We start from the raw sequence: 18,166 nt of genomic DNA on the forward strand, positions 1-18,166 counted from the left end.
TCGGCGCTGCGCATGCGCCGCCGGATGGCGCGCGAGGCTTTGCGGCCTAGTCGGGCTGTGAGGCGGCCGGTGGTCGGAGGAGCTGGTGGGGATGGGGGGCTGAGATCGGCCCTGCCGACACAGCTCGGCCCTGAGGAGGTTGGTGGGCGGTTGGTGGCACCGAAGTGGAGCAGAAGGACAGCGCTGCTTTGTCTGTAAGGAAGAAAAGCTTTCCTTCCCGCCTCTGGTGAGCATCCGGCCCGGCCTGACTGCTCGCCGCTGGGCCACACCCAGAAGAGCGGCCCTGTGTCGTTGACCCTGTTAATCACAGAATTGCAGGGGTTGGAAGGGACCTCTAGAGATCAGCGAGTCCAACCCCCCTGCCAAAGCAGGCTCCATACACCATGTCACACAGCTCGGCGTCCAGGCGGATCTTAAATATCTCCAGAGAAGGAGATTCCACCACCTCCCTGTGCAAAATGAGTGTCATTTGCATACAGTGCTGAGATGAGCCTAATAGATGCAGTAAACCCAGCTCTCACAGCTTCGCCTCTCATCATAAGTGCTTCCCCAACCCCTCCCTTTTACCCAATTCCATTTGCCCTCTAATAGCTAATAGAAGGCTCTGGTGTCAATAGAAACCATGAAGGACACAGGTTATCCCTGCAGCCAGTTCAAGTGCCTGACAAATCTCACTCTGTTAATGGGATGCCTGTTGCAGTGTCCCCCGAAGACACTGAGGGTCACTGTTCTCCATGTGACAACCCACAGTCCTTTAGGAATCATAGAATCATAGAATGACCTGGGTTGGAAGGGACCTTCCTTTCTTGTCCCAGCAGTCTTCCTGTTCAAAAGCTGCTCATCCAGCCCCTCCAGCCCTTTTTCTGAGGTCTTTTTTCTCCCCCCATTTTCATTTCCATCTGCTGCACCTCATTTACATACATATTAGACCATTTATTAGGAAGTGTTACTTCTCAGAAAGGGTGGTCGGGTACTGGAATGGGCTGCCCAGGGAGGTGGTGGAGTCACCGACCCTGGGGATGTTCAAGGAACAACTGGATGTTGTGTTGAGGGACATGGGTTAATGAGAGCAATTGGTAATAAGTGAATGGTTGGACTGGATGATCTTTTAGGTCGTTTCCAACCTTGGTGTTTCTATGTTTCTATATTTCTTACTCCCAGCCCTGGATGTAATACTTGTGTCTGTCTCCTTGGCAGTATGAAACAGAGCAGGATAATCACTCCCAATTAATACATCCCAGAATAAAGTTCACTTTTTTCTTTGTCAATAACACTTGATGAGCAATTGTAACCTGAAAGTTTCCTCTGGTTGAGCTGCCTAATGAGTAATATATGACACAGTGTTGAGTACATACAGAATACCTGATATATGAGGAATGTCAGAGGTGAAGCTGGTAGCAACTGCTAGGAGTGCTGTGCTGGAGTTATGACCTGATCTTCAGATAGGAACCAAAGAGGGAGATGCTCTCTTTGAAGCTCCTGGCTGCAGACATCAAAGACATATCTGGGAGATAACCTTACACTGATTTTTTTTGCTGCAAGACCATTCAGGAAGGAGCGTTTTCCTGTTCCACTCTCCTCTTTGCTTTCCTTGTGAAATAAATAGGCTTGAGAAAATCAAGCCTACGTCAGTTTTAGTTAGTTGTTACCAGCATCAACACTTGTCCAAGAACAGCTGGAACCAGTGGCTTTGATCTAATACTGCAGGGAAGGGGGGAAAAAAAGGTCTGTGTGGGTTTTGATGAGAAAAGCACACTCTGATTTCAAAAGCTTGTGGAAACACCTGCATAAAACAATTCTTTTTTCCCCCTTTCTTATCTTGTTGATAAGAAGCCATCATGAAACTTTAAGAAGGAGGTGCACGATGCAGCGTGTCAAACTTTAACTTCACTAATGAAAATCAGATACTTAAAGCTCAGGAATAGAGTGCACTGGAAGTGTTACACCATTACAGTCTGGATCTTAGCAGTGCTTGTATGCTTTCTGGTGGAGCAAAAGGAACAGTTTTGTTCTGGGCATGGTGAGTTGAAAACCACTTTCTGTACAGAGTGAAGTTCACTCCTGGACAGTGTTGCTATAAATCGAAGCATAATTTAAGGCTTATGTGAAAATTGAGTTTTAAAGTGGATCTGTGTTTTGGATGAGTCCATGAAAGCTTTCAGGTGAAGTAGCATGGAGGATGAAAGCATCAAGCAGGGGAAACCCACAGAACTTAATCAGAGCCTGAGGCTGAGGACAGAAGTCTGTGTCACATACCAGAGCCACGACAATAGGGACAGGTGATTTGGGTCTGGTTGTGCAGAGAGGAAACAGCCAATATATGTTGAGGGCTTGTTGTACAACACACATCTCTCCCCACTGTTTGGAGGTGGGGGGGGAGGGAATTGAAAACAACTTCCAAAGCATGGTTAAATTATTCGCAAGTGAAATGTGCCATAATTGGCTTGAATAAAAATCTACCTTAGACTCCAAAAATGACTCTGCATTGTTGCCAACTGGAGTAAAGAGCAGAATCGCTCTCCATCTATCTAAACAGTGAAGGGAATATTACACTGGACTGCAGCCATATGAGAATCACACACAGTCAGAGGTCTGAAGCTTTTGGCAGAGTTTCAAACAGTGGTTTTAGATTAGACGCGTGGTTTGGGACAGTTTTGAGCAGAGAAACAGGCAGTGGGCAAAAGAGGGTGAAAGTTATTGTCCAAAGTTTAACTCGGTGGTAATGACAGACACAGCAGAACAATAAGGTAAAGGCTGAGGTCTTAAAGGAGCCTTGTTTTCCATCCGCCCTCCCCACCCCGCCGGCTCCCGCTGCCACGCTGTGTCGCCAGGGGGCGCCAGGCTCCTGTGCAGAGCCTGTCTGGGAGCTCCTGAGCGACCCATGAGCCGGAGGGGAATAGAACCATAGAATCACAGCGTGGTTGGGTTGGGAGAGACCTCACAGCCCCCCCCAGTACCACCTCTGCCATGGGCTGGCTGCCCCCACCACATCAGGCTGCCCATGGCCCATCCAGCCTCACCATCTTCCAAACCCTCAGGCACGTGCTATAGTCCCTACTATCGCTTTGCATAAGAAAAGGCACAAATAAATCCACTCCGGAATGAAGGAATACAGAGACAGAGGTTTTGTTGGGTATTGCTGGCAAGATATGAAGAGCACACACATAGAAACCTCTGGGCTTAAAAAAGGCAGCCAGGAAATTGAACAGAGAGCCTTGACAAGCCTGAGGCATGGCTGAGAAAGAGCAAGCTAAGAAAGGCTTGGTCCTCTCATCCAAGAACCTGGGTCATGTTGGATTCCTTTTGTATTCATAGGAGCAGAGGACTCAGCACCTTTCTTCGTACATCAGCAAAATTGCATCAGCACTGCCTGTCTCCATCACCTATTTTTCTCCCTCTTAACAAAATCCACCTGGAAGGCAGCCACATTTGCAGTGGCACTATTTTGACTGAAGGCTTTCCTATATTTGGGGGTTAATTTGGAGCAAAAAAAAAAAAGCATTTAAAGTGTCATTGCTGACATTCTTGAGTAGCATCTGACTCTGGAAAAGTAGTCAGCTTATAGAATTGATCACACATAGCCCAGTGTGAACACACACTTTAAACTGTGTCTGCATAAGCAAGGAGTAAATTCTAACTTAACTGCCAGAGAATGTTCTGTTCCATGTCTACACTGAAAATGGTCTGTTCCATGTCTACACTGCACATGGATAAAAAATGTCAAGGGTATAAAAGGATGGATATAAGACATCTTTTATAAACAACCTTTTCCAGATTTGGAAGTGCCACCTTCTGTCACAGGTTTTCATCAGGCAAATAAAAGAAGAAAATGAATGTACGGGAGCATATGGTTTTGATTATTTTCTCATAATAACCCCTAAGCTGGAAGTTGACGCATACATATTAGTGATAATTGACAATATGAATCAACGGATTCTTTAAGCGTTGACAGAGCTAAAGAGCATTTTGATTCTGACATTCAGACAACAGCCTAAGAAAAAGAAGAAAGTAGTTAGATCCACTCCTAATCCATTGTATGGGTATAGATGTCCTTGTGAATGCACCTATGTCACCAAAGCAGCACCTTGTTATGCTGTTATGCATCTTGAAATGACTGATTTTTCCTAAGGAAGACAAAATTTGAGTGGGTCTTACAAACCCATTTCAAACAGTTCACCATCTCACGCACACTAAGTATGCTGTCTTGCCATTGTACCTGCAGCTGCAGTAGAAAAGCTGTTGGGATAAATGTGTCAGTAAGAGCTGGTAATGAACGTCAGCATAAGCTGTGCAAACAGATCAATAGGCTGTGATAGAAAAAACAGAAGGTAGAGGGAGAAAAAAAGCAATTTAACATCATTTGAATTAGTGCATTATTGTTCAAGATGGGGTTTTCAAACCTTGGAGTGGTCAGCAATGTTGCATTGTGCGACTCATCCACATCCCTGGCTGGGATTTCTCTGTAGTCACAGTTGGAAACTGGAGCCCTGGAATTTGTCATTTACCTCCTGGGTATGGGATAAATACTGCTACTAAAACCAGTTATGCTATTCTTAATCAGCAAGGATATAAAGCTGTGCTCTCATCCTGACATCAGACATCCTGAGTGTTCAGCTGGAGGCCTTCAGTTAACTTCCATCAGTCTGGTAGTTAGGACCTGTTTTGACTCTAAATTACAAAAAGTATTTGATTTCTTGACCTTATTTGAAATGCTCATATAACAGAAGCAAGCTGGAAGTACTATTCCCTTGCAAGATGAGAAAAACTATTCGATCATAAAGATTATTGTCTCTGGAAGACCCAGAGATGGGCTGGATGCATTCATCTTAAAGCATCCTAAAGGATGACATCAATTCCACAGTGATGATCAGAGCCATTCAGTGAGTTACAGTCAGATTTCTTTCCAGACTTTTGTGCTTTGTCAGTCACAGTCATGGATGATCAAAATAACTTTTCTGACTTCCTACGTGACTGCACTCAGCATCACAACATCTAAAGCAGACAATTAAATAGACCTTCTGCTTCCCACAAGGAACATAGCTGGTACTGGGTACAAATAATGCTGCCTTTTCTAGGCTGTTATTGCCAATAGAAAGCAAGGAAGGATTATATCAGTGCTTTTTTGATGCAGCTACACAACCCACATCAGTTCCTGAACCGAAATCACTGCTTGCATTGCTCTTGGTCCATTATAGGAGCAGAGCCAAATGGTGACACCAGGTTCTGAGGCACAGACCACACCAAGGCTGATGAAAAGCTTTCAGATTTCTCTGCAGAAGCAGCAGCAGCGCATCACTTTCCTGGTTTCATAATCAAATTTGGCCTCTTCTCTTTGCAGTAAGAAGGAAATTATCTTAGAATGAACCCACTGGGACCCTTAAACTATGAGAGAGTCCATATCCCAGCAGAGTGTGCAAACAAAGCAGCCAACAAGATGTGGCCAGGAGGCAGAAGCTCTGTCCCCTGTGAGGTAAGAGGTGCTCAGGCTGTGGGAAAGCCTATTGTCTACACTTTGTTTCTTCCAGATGACAGAGTTGAACACTGATCACCATTTCTTCAGCCTACATCCCAGCTATGGAGCTGCCTAGAGGCTGCAGGGTGCTCTGAACTGTTCTGTGCACTGCATAAAACACAGAAACCAGCCAAGCAGGCATGATTGTTCTTGGGTCTCTGGGGAGATGGCTTTTACCATCATCCTTCTCTCATTCATTCTGGCTCAGTGAGTACTAAGGATTTCTGTATTGTCTGTGTGCCTGCTGCAGAAATATGGATGATGTGGGAACCTTCATTGGGCTTAGGAAAGGTTCTGACTTTTCATTTTACCCCAGGCTATGAGAACATATTAAGGACACAGTTCCTATTCATTCAGACACTCGAATATCATTGATAGTTCAGGCCCATGCTCCTGTGTTTTCTCCTTGATACTTTGTCTGTAGAAATTTGTCTGCTTTAGAAAGGAGCCTGTCCCTAAACATGTGTGTAGGTTGTGCTTGTCCTAGTAGGACATGCTGGTGCTGTACAGGTGTTATAACAAATGCACCAAGGAGGTCAGACTTCTATGAGGAGCTCCAACAAATGGGCCGTGGTTAAGAAAGAAAAGGGGGGGGGGGGGAGGGGGGAGGAAGGATCTGAGAGGAGGGAATTGTGATGAAAAATAGCTTTGTCTAACAGCCAGATGCCAGCTATGCATTGCAACAAGATAAATGCATCTCAAGCAAGGATCAAACATGTCTTTCTTGACAAACAATATTCTTGGATTATTAACTGCAAAAAATTGCCTTAAAAGCATCAGTTTCTGGCCAATGTGCCTTTGAGATGCTAAAGAAAATTAGAAAATGTGTTGGTCCCTGAATGCTGCCTCTGTTTCTTAGAAGAGACTTGAAAAAAAGTATACAAGGATCATTTACACCCTGAGCATGCAGGGCATAGCTACAGTTACAATTTGGCATAAGAGAAACAACACTTGATTAGATCCAGACTTGGTCAAGTTGCTAAGCCTGGTGCTTTAACAATGTGCTAATCTTTGGGAAACTGACAGCAATTGGATTGCCTATTATCACCAGAGATTCGCATCTGCAAGAACTAAGAAAAACTGGGGGTTTTTTACAGGAGCCTATGCTTTTTTTGTGTATGTGAAAGTGAAAGCTTCCTAAAACACTCTCTGTAAGGACAGTCGGAGCTGTGTTTGCTCTGCTAAGCACACGTCTGATAGAACCAAACTTCAGTATCAAAAACATTTCTGAATGTGTAGTTAAACTTTCTCTAGTGGAGTATTTGGGCTACTTAAGCACATTTGCATTTGTCTTGACCTGGGAGGTAATGATCTCCAACCTGGTGCTCTATGAGGTGCTCCTACAGCTGTAATCATGTTGTGGTAGCACAATTTGTAGATGCAATTCTGCTTCTTCATGCTGGAACACAGAAGGGATAATATCCCTGTATTACACTTCTCATCTTCAATTGACCTCAGACCAGCAGGTCCTGTGCAGTCACCTTGACAACAGTCAGTTTTCCATTAGGGAAAGGCCCAAGCTGCTTCCCAGCTCTGTATGTTTGCAGGAAACCTGAACCCATATCCAGTAAGTGTAATTACTCCCTTCCCCCAGTCTCTGCCATGATATGTATGTAAGTCCAGAGCCCTGCTGACCTCCAGAAGCTAAACCCATTTCTGAATAGATGTGGCAAGTCAGCATGGCTCTGGGCTGTCCTCCTCTGCAGTGTCTGCAGATGATTTACTAGTGCTTTGTATGGATGCTAGGAAAATATTCCACAATACAGCGAATAGCCAAACAGAAGACTGGTCATCATTCACAAATGAGACTACTCAATACAAATACATGTATAATAATAATAATAAAAAAACAATTAGCAACATTCTTCTGGGCACTAGACCAGAGGAGGAGACAGCATTGCTAGTAGCCACGGGCTTCTCTGTAAAAGCCAAGGCTTTAGGCAGCCTGATGTTTCTGATCATCTAATATTTCTATCTTTGAGCTACAAATGCAGACCTAAATACAGAGTGGTTCCCAGCTCTTAGTGTGTTCAGCACAGTGCTGCACATCCAGAAAAGAAATAGGTTGTGTGGGAAGGGCAACCAGGCCCCAATCCTGAGCAATACCCATCTGAGGACATCTGATTTCTATACATTATGACCTAGGCCTTGAAAATGATAAAGCATTTTAGCTACCAAAATCTGCACTGAGTGGCAATGAGGCTTCCACTTTTTGAAATGCTCTGAAGTGAATTGGAGCAGGAGGCCAGTTTGAACCAACTCATTTATGTCATCTTCACCTCTCCTATGGAGAATGGCTGAGGGAGCAGGGCTTGTTCAGCCTAGGCTACAGGAGGACATCAGTGCAGCCTTCCAATAGCTAAAGGAAAGATAGAGACTGACTTTCTACATGGTCTGATTGCGAAAGGACAAGAAGGAAGGCTTTAAACTAAAAGAGGGGAGATTTAGGTTAAATGCAAGGAGGGAATTCTTTACCCAAAGGCAGTGAGACCCTGGCATTTCTGTCCAGAGCTGTGGGTGCCCCATCTCTGCAGGTGCCCAAGGTCATAGGTGGGCAACATGATTTCATGGTGGGCAACATGATTTCATGGTGGGCAACCAGCCCATGCTCAGGGTCTGGAGCTCAGTGATCCTAAAGTTCCCTTCCAACCCAAGATGTTCTATGGTTCCATGATATCCCTTTCCCCCATAGAACTTGCATAGAGTGCACTAAACTGTCTTGGACTGTTTCCCCTCAGCCTCATTGCATTTCAGAACATACATTACCTGTTTTGTCAGCGCTGACACTATTTTTTCCAGCCATTGTCCTGCCCTGATTGCACACTGTTCCCAAACACAGGTTGGAGAGCCCAGGGATCTCAGTGTTTCACGCTTCCCTGCTGCTCACAGACACACACACACTATTGAGTCTCCGCCACAGAGGGGTTGTGCCTCCCTTCAGGATCCTTTCCTCCATGGTTTTATAAGCTTGGTAGCAGTTGTCAGCACAGTTCAGGTGGATGAGGTTAACAGATTTTGCTGTAGCTCTGTAACTGAGCTGGGAATCCATGACTTGCTGAAAGATCTCACCAAAAAATTAACTCAAGGCTATTGGCTCTTGCAGGCAGCAGTCTTTAGCCCCAAAGTTATATAATAATGATGTCAGGAGGGCAGAAAATTCACTGTCTATTGTTATAACTCCCTTTTTCTAGAAGAAATTGACACTCTTCTGTTTCATGACCAAATTTATGACTTCTATTATTACCGCAGCAGTGAATAAACCAAACCACAGCAAAAAACTGCATCCATGTGTAGCAACATACAGGGTTGCTACACATAAGATTGATTCCTTCTTGATCATAGCTTTTTCACAGCATGATCTCCGCAAACATGTAGGAGGATAATTCCTGCCCTGAGAGATGGAGGAATAAAGCTGCAGTGTCATCCTGACATTTTTCTCTTTGGAAATGCTTTCTGTGCTTTCAGCCACGTGTGTCTTTCAGGTTTTCTCCACAGACGTGCATCCCTGAGTGCTGTTTGTAAGCTGAACTGATGGGTGCATTGCAGAGGGATTCGCCACAGCTCAAGGGAATGTTTCGCAGAAGCTGAGACCGTCGCTATGCTAATACAGCCTTTGGCCATTCCCAGGGCTCTGCATGCAGCTGCTCCAGACCCTATTCAGCCCAAGTGCTGTCTACTGCTCCTCCTGGCCTTAACAGGAACAGAGTTCAGATAATTGTGTTTTTTGCACCGTGCTGTGAAGTCAAGAAGAAGTGAATCAGGTCACATTCTGTGAACAGGCAACAACGATTTTTCCTGGAAAGTCTGGAAGATGTGTTCTGACATCACAAAATTGAAGGTTTCTTAATGAAGGCCACCTTGTTACAAGAAACCTGAACCTGAAATGAAAGTAGAGATCATGTTCTGAATCACATAGCTCCACAGAGAACTTCAGTTTGCAGGCAGCAAACAAATGATCTCTAACAGGTAAACTGATAGCACTTTTTCTTAAAAACAAAGGTCCTTCCTACACACTTGCCACCAATTTTAGTTCTGCAATGCAAAAGATTGCAATTCCTTTATGTAACCCTACAGGACAGCAAAGAGAACTCCCAGGAACTGGTAGTCATCATCAGGTAATGATGATATCAGATGAGACATCCTGTAGGGATCCTGCAGGGGTTTTTGGACTTGATCTCCAGAGCTCCCTTCCAGCCCCTACAGTTCTGTGATTCTATGAAAGACAGAAGCCTATTTCCAAAGCAACGTTTTTGCCTGGAATGGGATTACATCAGTGTGACGCTCACTTTTGTATGTTTTCCTATGACTGAGTTAATTCGAACAGGGCACTTGCAATAACAAGTTCTGCTGATGATCTGTAATCAGAATCACCAGCAAACCATGAAGATCAATAGTTATCTGCATCACGAATGGAGCATCACCCTTTTCTGCCTCAACATGTCCTCTTTTTTGTCTGTTTTATCATTATTAGATGTTGTAATGTATGGAAGTTTGGAGTGCTTTTGTGGATAACATTGTAACAAGAAATGCATTTACACTGGGAAGCCAGACACCAGTAATTTTGGGTAGGGTGTCAAGCTGACACATCTGCTAAGCTACTGTTCAGTAGACCACATGTACTAAATTGCTGTAACTCTCTGCTCTAAGTGTTTAATTTAACCAATGATAAACGCACAGTGATGTACTTTAGCAACACTCTCTGTGATGAGGGATGAAGAGAAGCAGCACTTGCCATGGGTAAAGAGCATGCACATGTCAGTCACTGAGATGGGGTGATGAACACTTTGGGATAGTTTGCTTGCCAGACTTAGCTACTTAAACCAACTCTGCAGGGAAACCAAGTCCTGAGACCAAACAAACACACACACAAAGGATGCTTACTGCTGTTAAAGTAACATCTACAACTTTCCAAACATTTTCCATCTCCAAGTTTTCTTTAAGGCTTCCCCTCAGTTGTTAGTAGGTTACATAGTTATGACATTTAGCCAACACTTTCAGTAGGTTCAGCATTTGATTCAGGGCTCTTTGAAATACCCCGAATTGTATTATTTTAAATAAGCACCTTATCAATTCATCTTATTCTGTTATTCTTGAAGGAAGTACAGTTTGAGAAATCCTATTCTTTTTGACAGTTTTCTCTCTGTATTTCGTTACTTGGGAACTGATCTCCCTCTAGCTGGCAGATTTACAGACCCTCCCCTGCTGTCTGCCTTTCAGGAAAGCAGCTGGCAACCAGCTCCAGTTCTGCTGCTGTCACCCCTCTGCCATTCAGGCACCTGTCTTCACAAGAGACATTTTCTGCCTGCGTGGAAATCCACAGTGGCCTTCCTAGTGACTGAGGGTGCTGCTGCCTTCCATTATGACTCCTTTATCTCTGGGGCAAACATCAAGTAACATTTTTTTTCTGGTTTACAGTTCTCTCTGACTTGGGGTTTGCCTTTCTTCAGGTTATTTGGAGTCAAAGAACCGGTTGCTCACCACAAGTTTGTGCACAGAGATGGAGAACATCAGAACCCAGCTCCTGACAGGCACGAACCAGTTTGGTTTATCTTCTCAGCTCAGGGCACGATCCCTTTCACTGTTTTTTAGTGCTGGTTTATCTTGCCCTTATCAACAAGCAGCATTTTTCCAATTTAAGAATTCAACTTACAGCTGACCTGCACCTACACAGACAAACAAAAAAAAGAATAGAAGAAGAGCAAGAAGGATGTGGTTTAAACTTGCCAAAGATTCAGAATTACCTTCTTCAGGTTTTCTATGAGATGAAACTCATATGGTTTCCCTGCAATGCTGTGGTAGCAACTCAAGATTTCCAGAAGCTCTGCTATGTTTTTACACTGTACTTCACTAGATTCTTCCAAAGAAGTTGCACGCTGTTAAGAATTGAAATGATCTCTTATTCCCCTGAGCAGTTAGAGTAAAGCAGACCACTGCAGAGTTGCATCTTCCATAGAACTTGTACAGGAATAATATTTAAGCTTTAGGATGTTTTGCCCAGCTTCTTTGTCATTTAGTTGGAACCTGTACATCTTGCCACATGTGCCTGTTTACTCTTTCTTCTCATTTTATGTTTCCATCATTGACACCGATTTTCTCTGCTATGGTTTTTTTCAAGAAGCACTTAAGACAGCAAAACAAACAACAGCAATACTCTTCCTAGGGCAGAACAATAGCTTTCAACACCCACTAAACAGAGACACTGTCAGGATGCCGGCTTTAACCTTCCCTCAAAGCAAACAGAAACCAAAGCTCAAACTAAGAGTCCTAATTGCTCAATCTCCCTTGCCAGGAGGCCCCTGGTCTGCAGGCCAGGAATGATGGCGAAACAAAAAGTAGCTGGTTGAGTTTTCAAGACATGCTGTGATTTACTCACTTGAATTTGAACAAGGAACAGAGATGCTGTCACATAGATTACTCACAATCGTTTACCACCAGCCCTTCACAGAGGACATCACAGTGCTCTCATGTCTGGCTACTCCGCAACAGACCCAGGAGCACTCCATGACAATCTGCAGTCTGTGCAAATTATATCTCAAAAGGAGAGCGCTAAAAGAGACCAAGAAACAGAACAAAACTTCTTTGCCTTTGGCTTTGCTTTTTACTAACTATTTCTCAGGCTGATGAGAAGACCTCTCCCAGGCATAATGTGCCCCCTGCAAGAAAAGAACATCTTATTGTTATAGATTCTCTCAAACCAGGTCTTAGCTCAGTGCTTATTAGATTATTTCAAGATTAGTTACATTCATGCATTCACAACACTCACATGTAAGTACCGTTACAGTGAAAGAGATTTACTATCGGTTACATGAGCAAGGCTCACGTCTTTGACCCTACTAATGTGTTCTTCCTTGGCTGTATAGCTTGTCATAAGCGTAACAGTGCTTCTTCAAGCTGTACTCTGTTGATGATTAGAGGTTTTAAGAGTTAGGTCATCTTTACCATGCAGAGGCACAATGGCATGATGGTCACAAGTGTTTGTCAGCAAGTAAAGCACAGGACATCTTTCAGGAAGACCAAGGCACCTGGAATTCTGTCATTTGCCTGGTGTGACAGCATTGTCCAGCTCCCATTGCTGTGTGCAGTAGACCACTAAGATACAACATGCTGAAGCAAAATTCTAATCTAATTCTACCTCTACTTTTCATCATGACATCGATTTCAGTTTAGGAACAAACCTATTAACATATACTAAACCAGTAGCTCAAAATGTGCATAAACTGGACAAAGCTCAAAATCATACTTCACCAATTGGTGTGGGTAAGCTGATGGAGACACTCTTCATTTCTTGATGTGACATTTGTGCATGGCCATTCGGAACGTGACTCATCTTTCACACTTCTGTCACTACTGCTGAAACGCACGACCCACCACCTCCCTGTGCCAACATCCAGTGTTTGATCTCCAGAAACACTCACCAAGTGTTGATGAATGTCACTGGGTGCCATTTTTTTCACATGAAGGAATTCAATCACATGCATTTGTTTCGTACGCGCTTCCATGCGGGAAGCCATTTTGTCAGACTGACCCTCTGCTTCCATTTCTCACATGGCAATAAGGTATAATGGAATACTGGTGGATAGGTTAATCTCTACTGCCATCCCACCAACACCCACCTCTGACATCATGTGCCAATATCATAAAACAGAAGACATTACTTTCGGAACAGCCTTCATACTAAAAGTCTCTGTCCTTTCAGATGAGGACACAGGTCTGCACAGCTTGGAGTACAATGGGCACTGCATGCCAAACTTATCATGTGAACACTGCAATACAAAACCAGAATTGCTTTTTTGCAGTGTTGTTAGCCCCTACTGTCCACCTCCAGGGGACTCTGAGGTGCCCAACTCCAAGATCAGCAGACAAAACATGCAGCAAAACATGCAAGAAATGCATTGGGAGTGAACAACAGGCCTTGGAAGTGAATCTGACCCAATTTAAGAGATGAGTAACACATCTGTAATCAACAAAGTGTTCTTCCAGTTGCACGTTTCAGCTTGAGCCTGCTCTATTCCTTCCCATTGTATTCAATTTCTGTAGGATTTCCTATTGAACTCATGCCAGTTTTGCACACATTGCTCCACTGAGGCTGTGTCCCTCGAGAAAAAATATTGAATTGTTCCAGATGCTTTAACTCATAAACCTCAACAACTTTAATCCCCCAGCAAACCTTCCACTTCCCCAGGTCAACGTGGTCAAGGCTGCATTCTCAATGTATCTACATTTCCTTCCTGAAATTGGCCAAGTTGACCTTCCACAATATTTCATCTTAAGTAGAACATTACAAGAAAAGATTATATTATATTACAACAGGATCAAACACCTCCTAGTATTCAGTGGTAGACCCAGCACTGTTTTAAAGGAGAAAAAGAAGGGTGACACCCTTTACCTGTGAGGTGAGAGAGGTAGAAGACAACACATCTACTCTAGACAAATAATGTGATTTTCTTTAACAAATAACAGCTCTTTCAACCTTCAAAAGGAAGACTTCCAAAGAAAGACTGAAAAAACCCTCTTGGGAACTCTATAGTGAGAGAAAGTCAGAAACAGGACTGTGAGCATTCCAGAGAAAACAGAAGTTGGGAAGGCAGATAGTCCTTCTGTCTTAAAATTATCTGATGTCACATATCACATCTGCAAGCACTCTAGCAAAGTTTTGGGTTTTTTTTCTCACTAAGAGCCCTATGCTGTTTTTCAGTTGCTTGTCTATGGGTCCTGAAAGCTAACTGCTAAGAAACAGCTCTGTCTGCCACTTTCATCACATTGGGATTTTTACACCGAGGAACTCCAAAATGTTCTGACTGTCTACCAAGGAGGAAAGAAATAAATCAACAGTGGTGTGTACTTTTCCTTTCAATATTTATATCTGCAAATAAAATAGTCAAACTGATCATGAATATTACAACAGAGGGTGTCTGCACATTTCACATTTGCACATGCCAATAGGAGCTACAAAGCTTGGGTGTCTTCTCTGAAAAACCAAAGAAAACTCTATCAGGTTTCTGGACAGTTTATAATTTATGATTTAAAGAACATTCAATTCATCCTTTAGAATTTGAAGAAACTTTTCATTTGTTTGTAATGAAAGATTTCAAAAGCAAATGGTTCTTCAGACATTGGCATCTTTTCTTCTAATTGATAGGCCTTTTAAAAGGTGTAAATAAGTCTGCATGAGGTTTCAATGACAACGTAAGAATTCTTATTTATTGATAGAATGGTCCTAAATAGGAACCATGATGTTTGACCTGAGCCAAAATGAAATGACTTCAAATTTAATTCCTTGCTTAACTAGATTCTGTTCTCCATAATTTGAATCAAGTTATTTCCTTCAATGGAATCTAAAACAAAGGTCTGCTTAGTAAGATTGCTAGGAAATAGAGCAATTTGCTTTGTATAAATATATATATGTATGACTAAAAATACTTTCTCTTTGTTCAAAGCAATGTAAATATTTAACTCAGCAAATGACACACGCACACACAAGAAAATAAAAACAACAAACTTTCCACAAACACTTAGCACTGAAATGTCTTTCACATGTTAATTACATAAACTGCCGGAGTGCATTTCTACTGGTAACCACTTCCAATAGGAAAGCATATAAAAGAGCAGGTGGAAACATAAAGAAAATATATATGAAGTCTCGTGACTGTTATTGTGAAAATTGATGTAGATAAATCTAATAAATGGCAAGGGAAGATAGAGAAATGTGAAAGGCAACAGGTTCAAAATGGATGGAAAAAGAACTTTATTATTCAATAAAATAAATATGAAATCTGTAGTCATGAAATGAAATCGTAGTTTAGAGCTTAGGAGGATCCAGAGAAAGCCTAGGGATGTACATAAGTAACCAGAATATCTGTATTTCTCAGAAAGGACTGCCCCATGAACAAAGCCCTCCCAGCGCTCCAACTTGCTGGTGGGTGCCTGAGCTGGGCAGGTCAGTAGCCCAGTGCCCGCCTGAATGTAGCCACAAATTATGACTTGCCAACTTCTATGTGTTTCTCAGTTCCTTCGGATAAAGAAAATGAATCACCTCACTACCTGTGCTATTTCCTGGGTGATTCTTGTCTCTGTCACAGAGGTACTATCATACACTCTGGGAGATGCTGTGTTTGTGCACTCCATTGGGCGCTCCACTGTCCCTTTTGGGCAGGTCTTTCAAGGGAAACGAGGTGACATTTAACAGCAAGTCCCATCAATTACTTCTAGGGGCTCCAAAGAAAATGATGTTTTTTTCTGTCCCTGGTATGGCAGGCAATGAACTGAGAACAGAATCACATATTAAATATCAATATCAACTACATGAAAGAGACAGGACACCAGGTCCACAGCACTGCAGCCATGCAGAGCCGTGCTGGTGCCAGAGCTGTGCACCACCCAAGATGTATCCTAAACACTACATGGAAGTTCTTTGCTGTTAACTGCTCACACTTACTTAAAACTCAGTATGTTTGTCCACAGTGCAACTTTAAATCTGGTACTTCAAAATAATGAAAAATAAGCATTTTTGATGGATTGAGGAAGGAACTAAAGCAGCATATTGTGTATCTGACATGGTAACTACAGAGGGTGCAGTAACCTTGCCTTTATGTTTATAAAACATTTTATAATATCCCTCCTATTTCATTTTTAGTGCAATTGGCAGAGTTAAATAAGGCTGATCCAAGAATGCATGCACTTTTATTCACCCAGTATATGAGGGATGAACATAAGAGGGGAGCAGAACATCACCATTAAGCAGCCAGCAATGACTGGTGAACAGTTCATTTTCATTTGCTGAGGTACAGCACATTGAGATGCATCTTTAGCTGTAGTGCCAAGTGTGTCTATGGCAGAAGTTCCAACAATCATATCAGGAAATATAGCTAATCCCAGACAGTGATCTTGTACAAAGCATTCACACTTCTGTCTTGTGAAAAGAAAACGATATTTGGGGATGGTGAAGAGTCTGTGACTCTGAGCTGATATATTTGTTACACTCGAACATTTATTTTGCTGTATTATATCAGCACACATTTTTGAAAGCTGAATCTGTCCCTAAAAGAAAAATAGGGAGAAAAATGGAGAGGGGGAAGCAGAAACAAAGAAAGAAATGGAGGATGGGGGAAATAAAAAAAAAAAAAAAAAAAGGAGAGAACTAAAAAGAACAAGGGAGGACCAGACACATTTTTCTGTAACAAATATAAAGCCTGGCATATTAGGGAATATAATGAATTCTTGGCAAGGAAGGAGGGGAGAGGGAAAATTTCTAGAACCACAGAAACAAAAGCAGGGAAAAGAAGTCCAGCTGCAAAGGTTTATCTTCTCCCTTAATCTCCTGCGGGTTTCCCATCTCCACACCTAATTTTTAAAGCCTGCCATCTGGTCTCTTCTCTGCCTTGGCCGCTTCATGTGTGTGAGATGTGAAAATAATATTTCTGTTTCCAATTTGCGTTACTTCCCGCCTGATTTGTGGTCCCATTAGAAATCTGAAGAAACCAACGTCTAAAGCTGGACCAGTGCTCTCTTGGCTCATTAGCATTTTATAGAAGCGCCTTGGCACTGTAGTTTAACAGCACTGGTCCTGCTTTCCATGTGCTCCATCCTGGAGAGGCTCAGGAATGAGCCAGGGTACATTCAGAACTTCTAAAGGAAAGTTCTCTTCCCCATATGTCTGTAGTAGAAACAAACTTCCTCGCCCTTCTTTAGCGTGGATGTGGAGCAGGAGCAGGCTTCATGCAAGAGCCATACTCATGGTGCAGTGTAGTGCCAAGATGCAGCCAGGGCACCATGGGTGGGCAGCAGGACAGGAGCCATGCATGCTGCTCAAGGGCTTTCTGGACTTATAGCTATGTAAGGGCTGTGTGGTTCTGTTGGTTACGGTTCTACCTGGCATGGTTTGTACAGACCCTATCAGTTTTCCCTGGGATAGTAATAAGATATGAGCTGGGTCAAGTTTTTGCCAGCTTTTCTTGCGGCTTTATCTAAGAATCTCTAAGAATCGTGTTTCAGGTATGCAATAGGAATATTAAAAGAAAAATCATTTTAAATATAGCACATGTGCCTGTAGTTTCATGCACTCAAGACTGAGAAGGGGGAGGAATTAAGAACATTGTGTGCCTACCTTTATAGTTTAGCCTGCAAGAATTCGTTAAGCTAAACTGATTTTAAGGTATTTTTAAGAGTTATGAAAAATCTAATGTAGTTGAATATCCCTGTTTTAGGTTATGACTTCAGTCTTTTCCTAGGTGACTTCTGAGATTGGCAGGAATGCTCGCTCTTTTGAGGACTTTTTGTATTCCTAAATGTGAAGGATTTCATTTCATATTCACTGCTTGTTTTCATCAGCATAATTCTGCATGGTCTTGCAGGTAACAAATTAAACAAACATCCACAAACAAACATAAACTTAGGGTGTGGTGCAACAACTTAAACACAGATACTCTCCGTTCCTCTTATTCATACTAAAAGGGTTGTGACAATAGCCTTGAATATTACCCTTCTGGGAGGGGATTGAATTATCTAACAAAGTAAAGTATATCCGCAATAATTTCTTTCCGTTTTTTTGCTACTGTTCTGGCAAAGAAACTTGGATGGAGAGTTGCAAGATAACACCCCAGTAACTCACTTTGTTTGCAACCTTCTTGCTGAGACAACAGCTCTGCACCCAAATCC

The 18,166-nt window shown here is 42.7% G+C and overlaps 1 long non-coding RNA gene across 1 annotated transcript; it reads left to right on the forward strand.

The window, feature by feature from the left end:
• Window positions 1-5: 5 nt before the first annotated feature.
• LOC146757727 (uncharacterized) lies at window positions 6-10,050 on the forward strand. The gene is made up of 3 exons (XR_014935888.1): window positions 6-226; window positions 5,339-5,470; window positions 8,995-10,050. It is a non-coding gene; the product is annotated as an uncharacterized LOC146757727 (long non-coding RNA).
• Window positions 10,051-18,166: the final 8,116 nt, after the last annotated feature.

Source organism: Coturnix japonica, chromosome 19, assembly GCF_054131305.1.
Source record: "Coturnix japonica strain WE chromosome 19, WE-NBRP24, whole genome shotgun sequence".
In the NCBI taxonomy this organism is placed as follows: domain Eukaryota; kingdom Metazoa; phylum Chordata; class Aves; order Galliformes; family Phasianidae; genus Coturnix; species Coturnix japonica.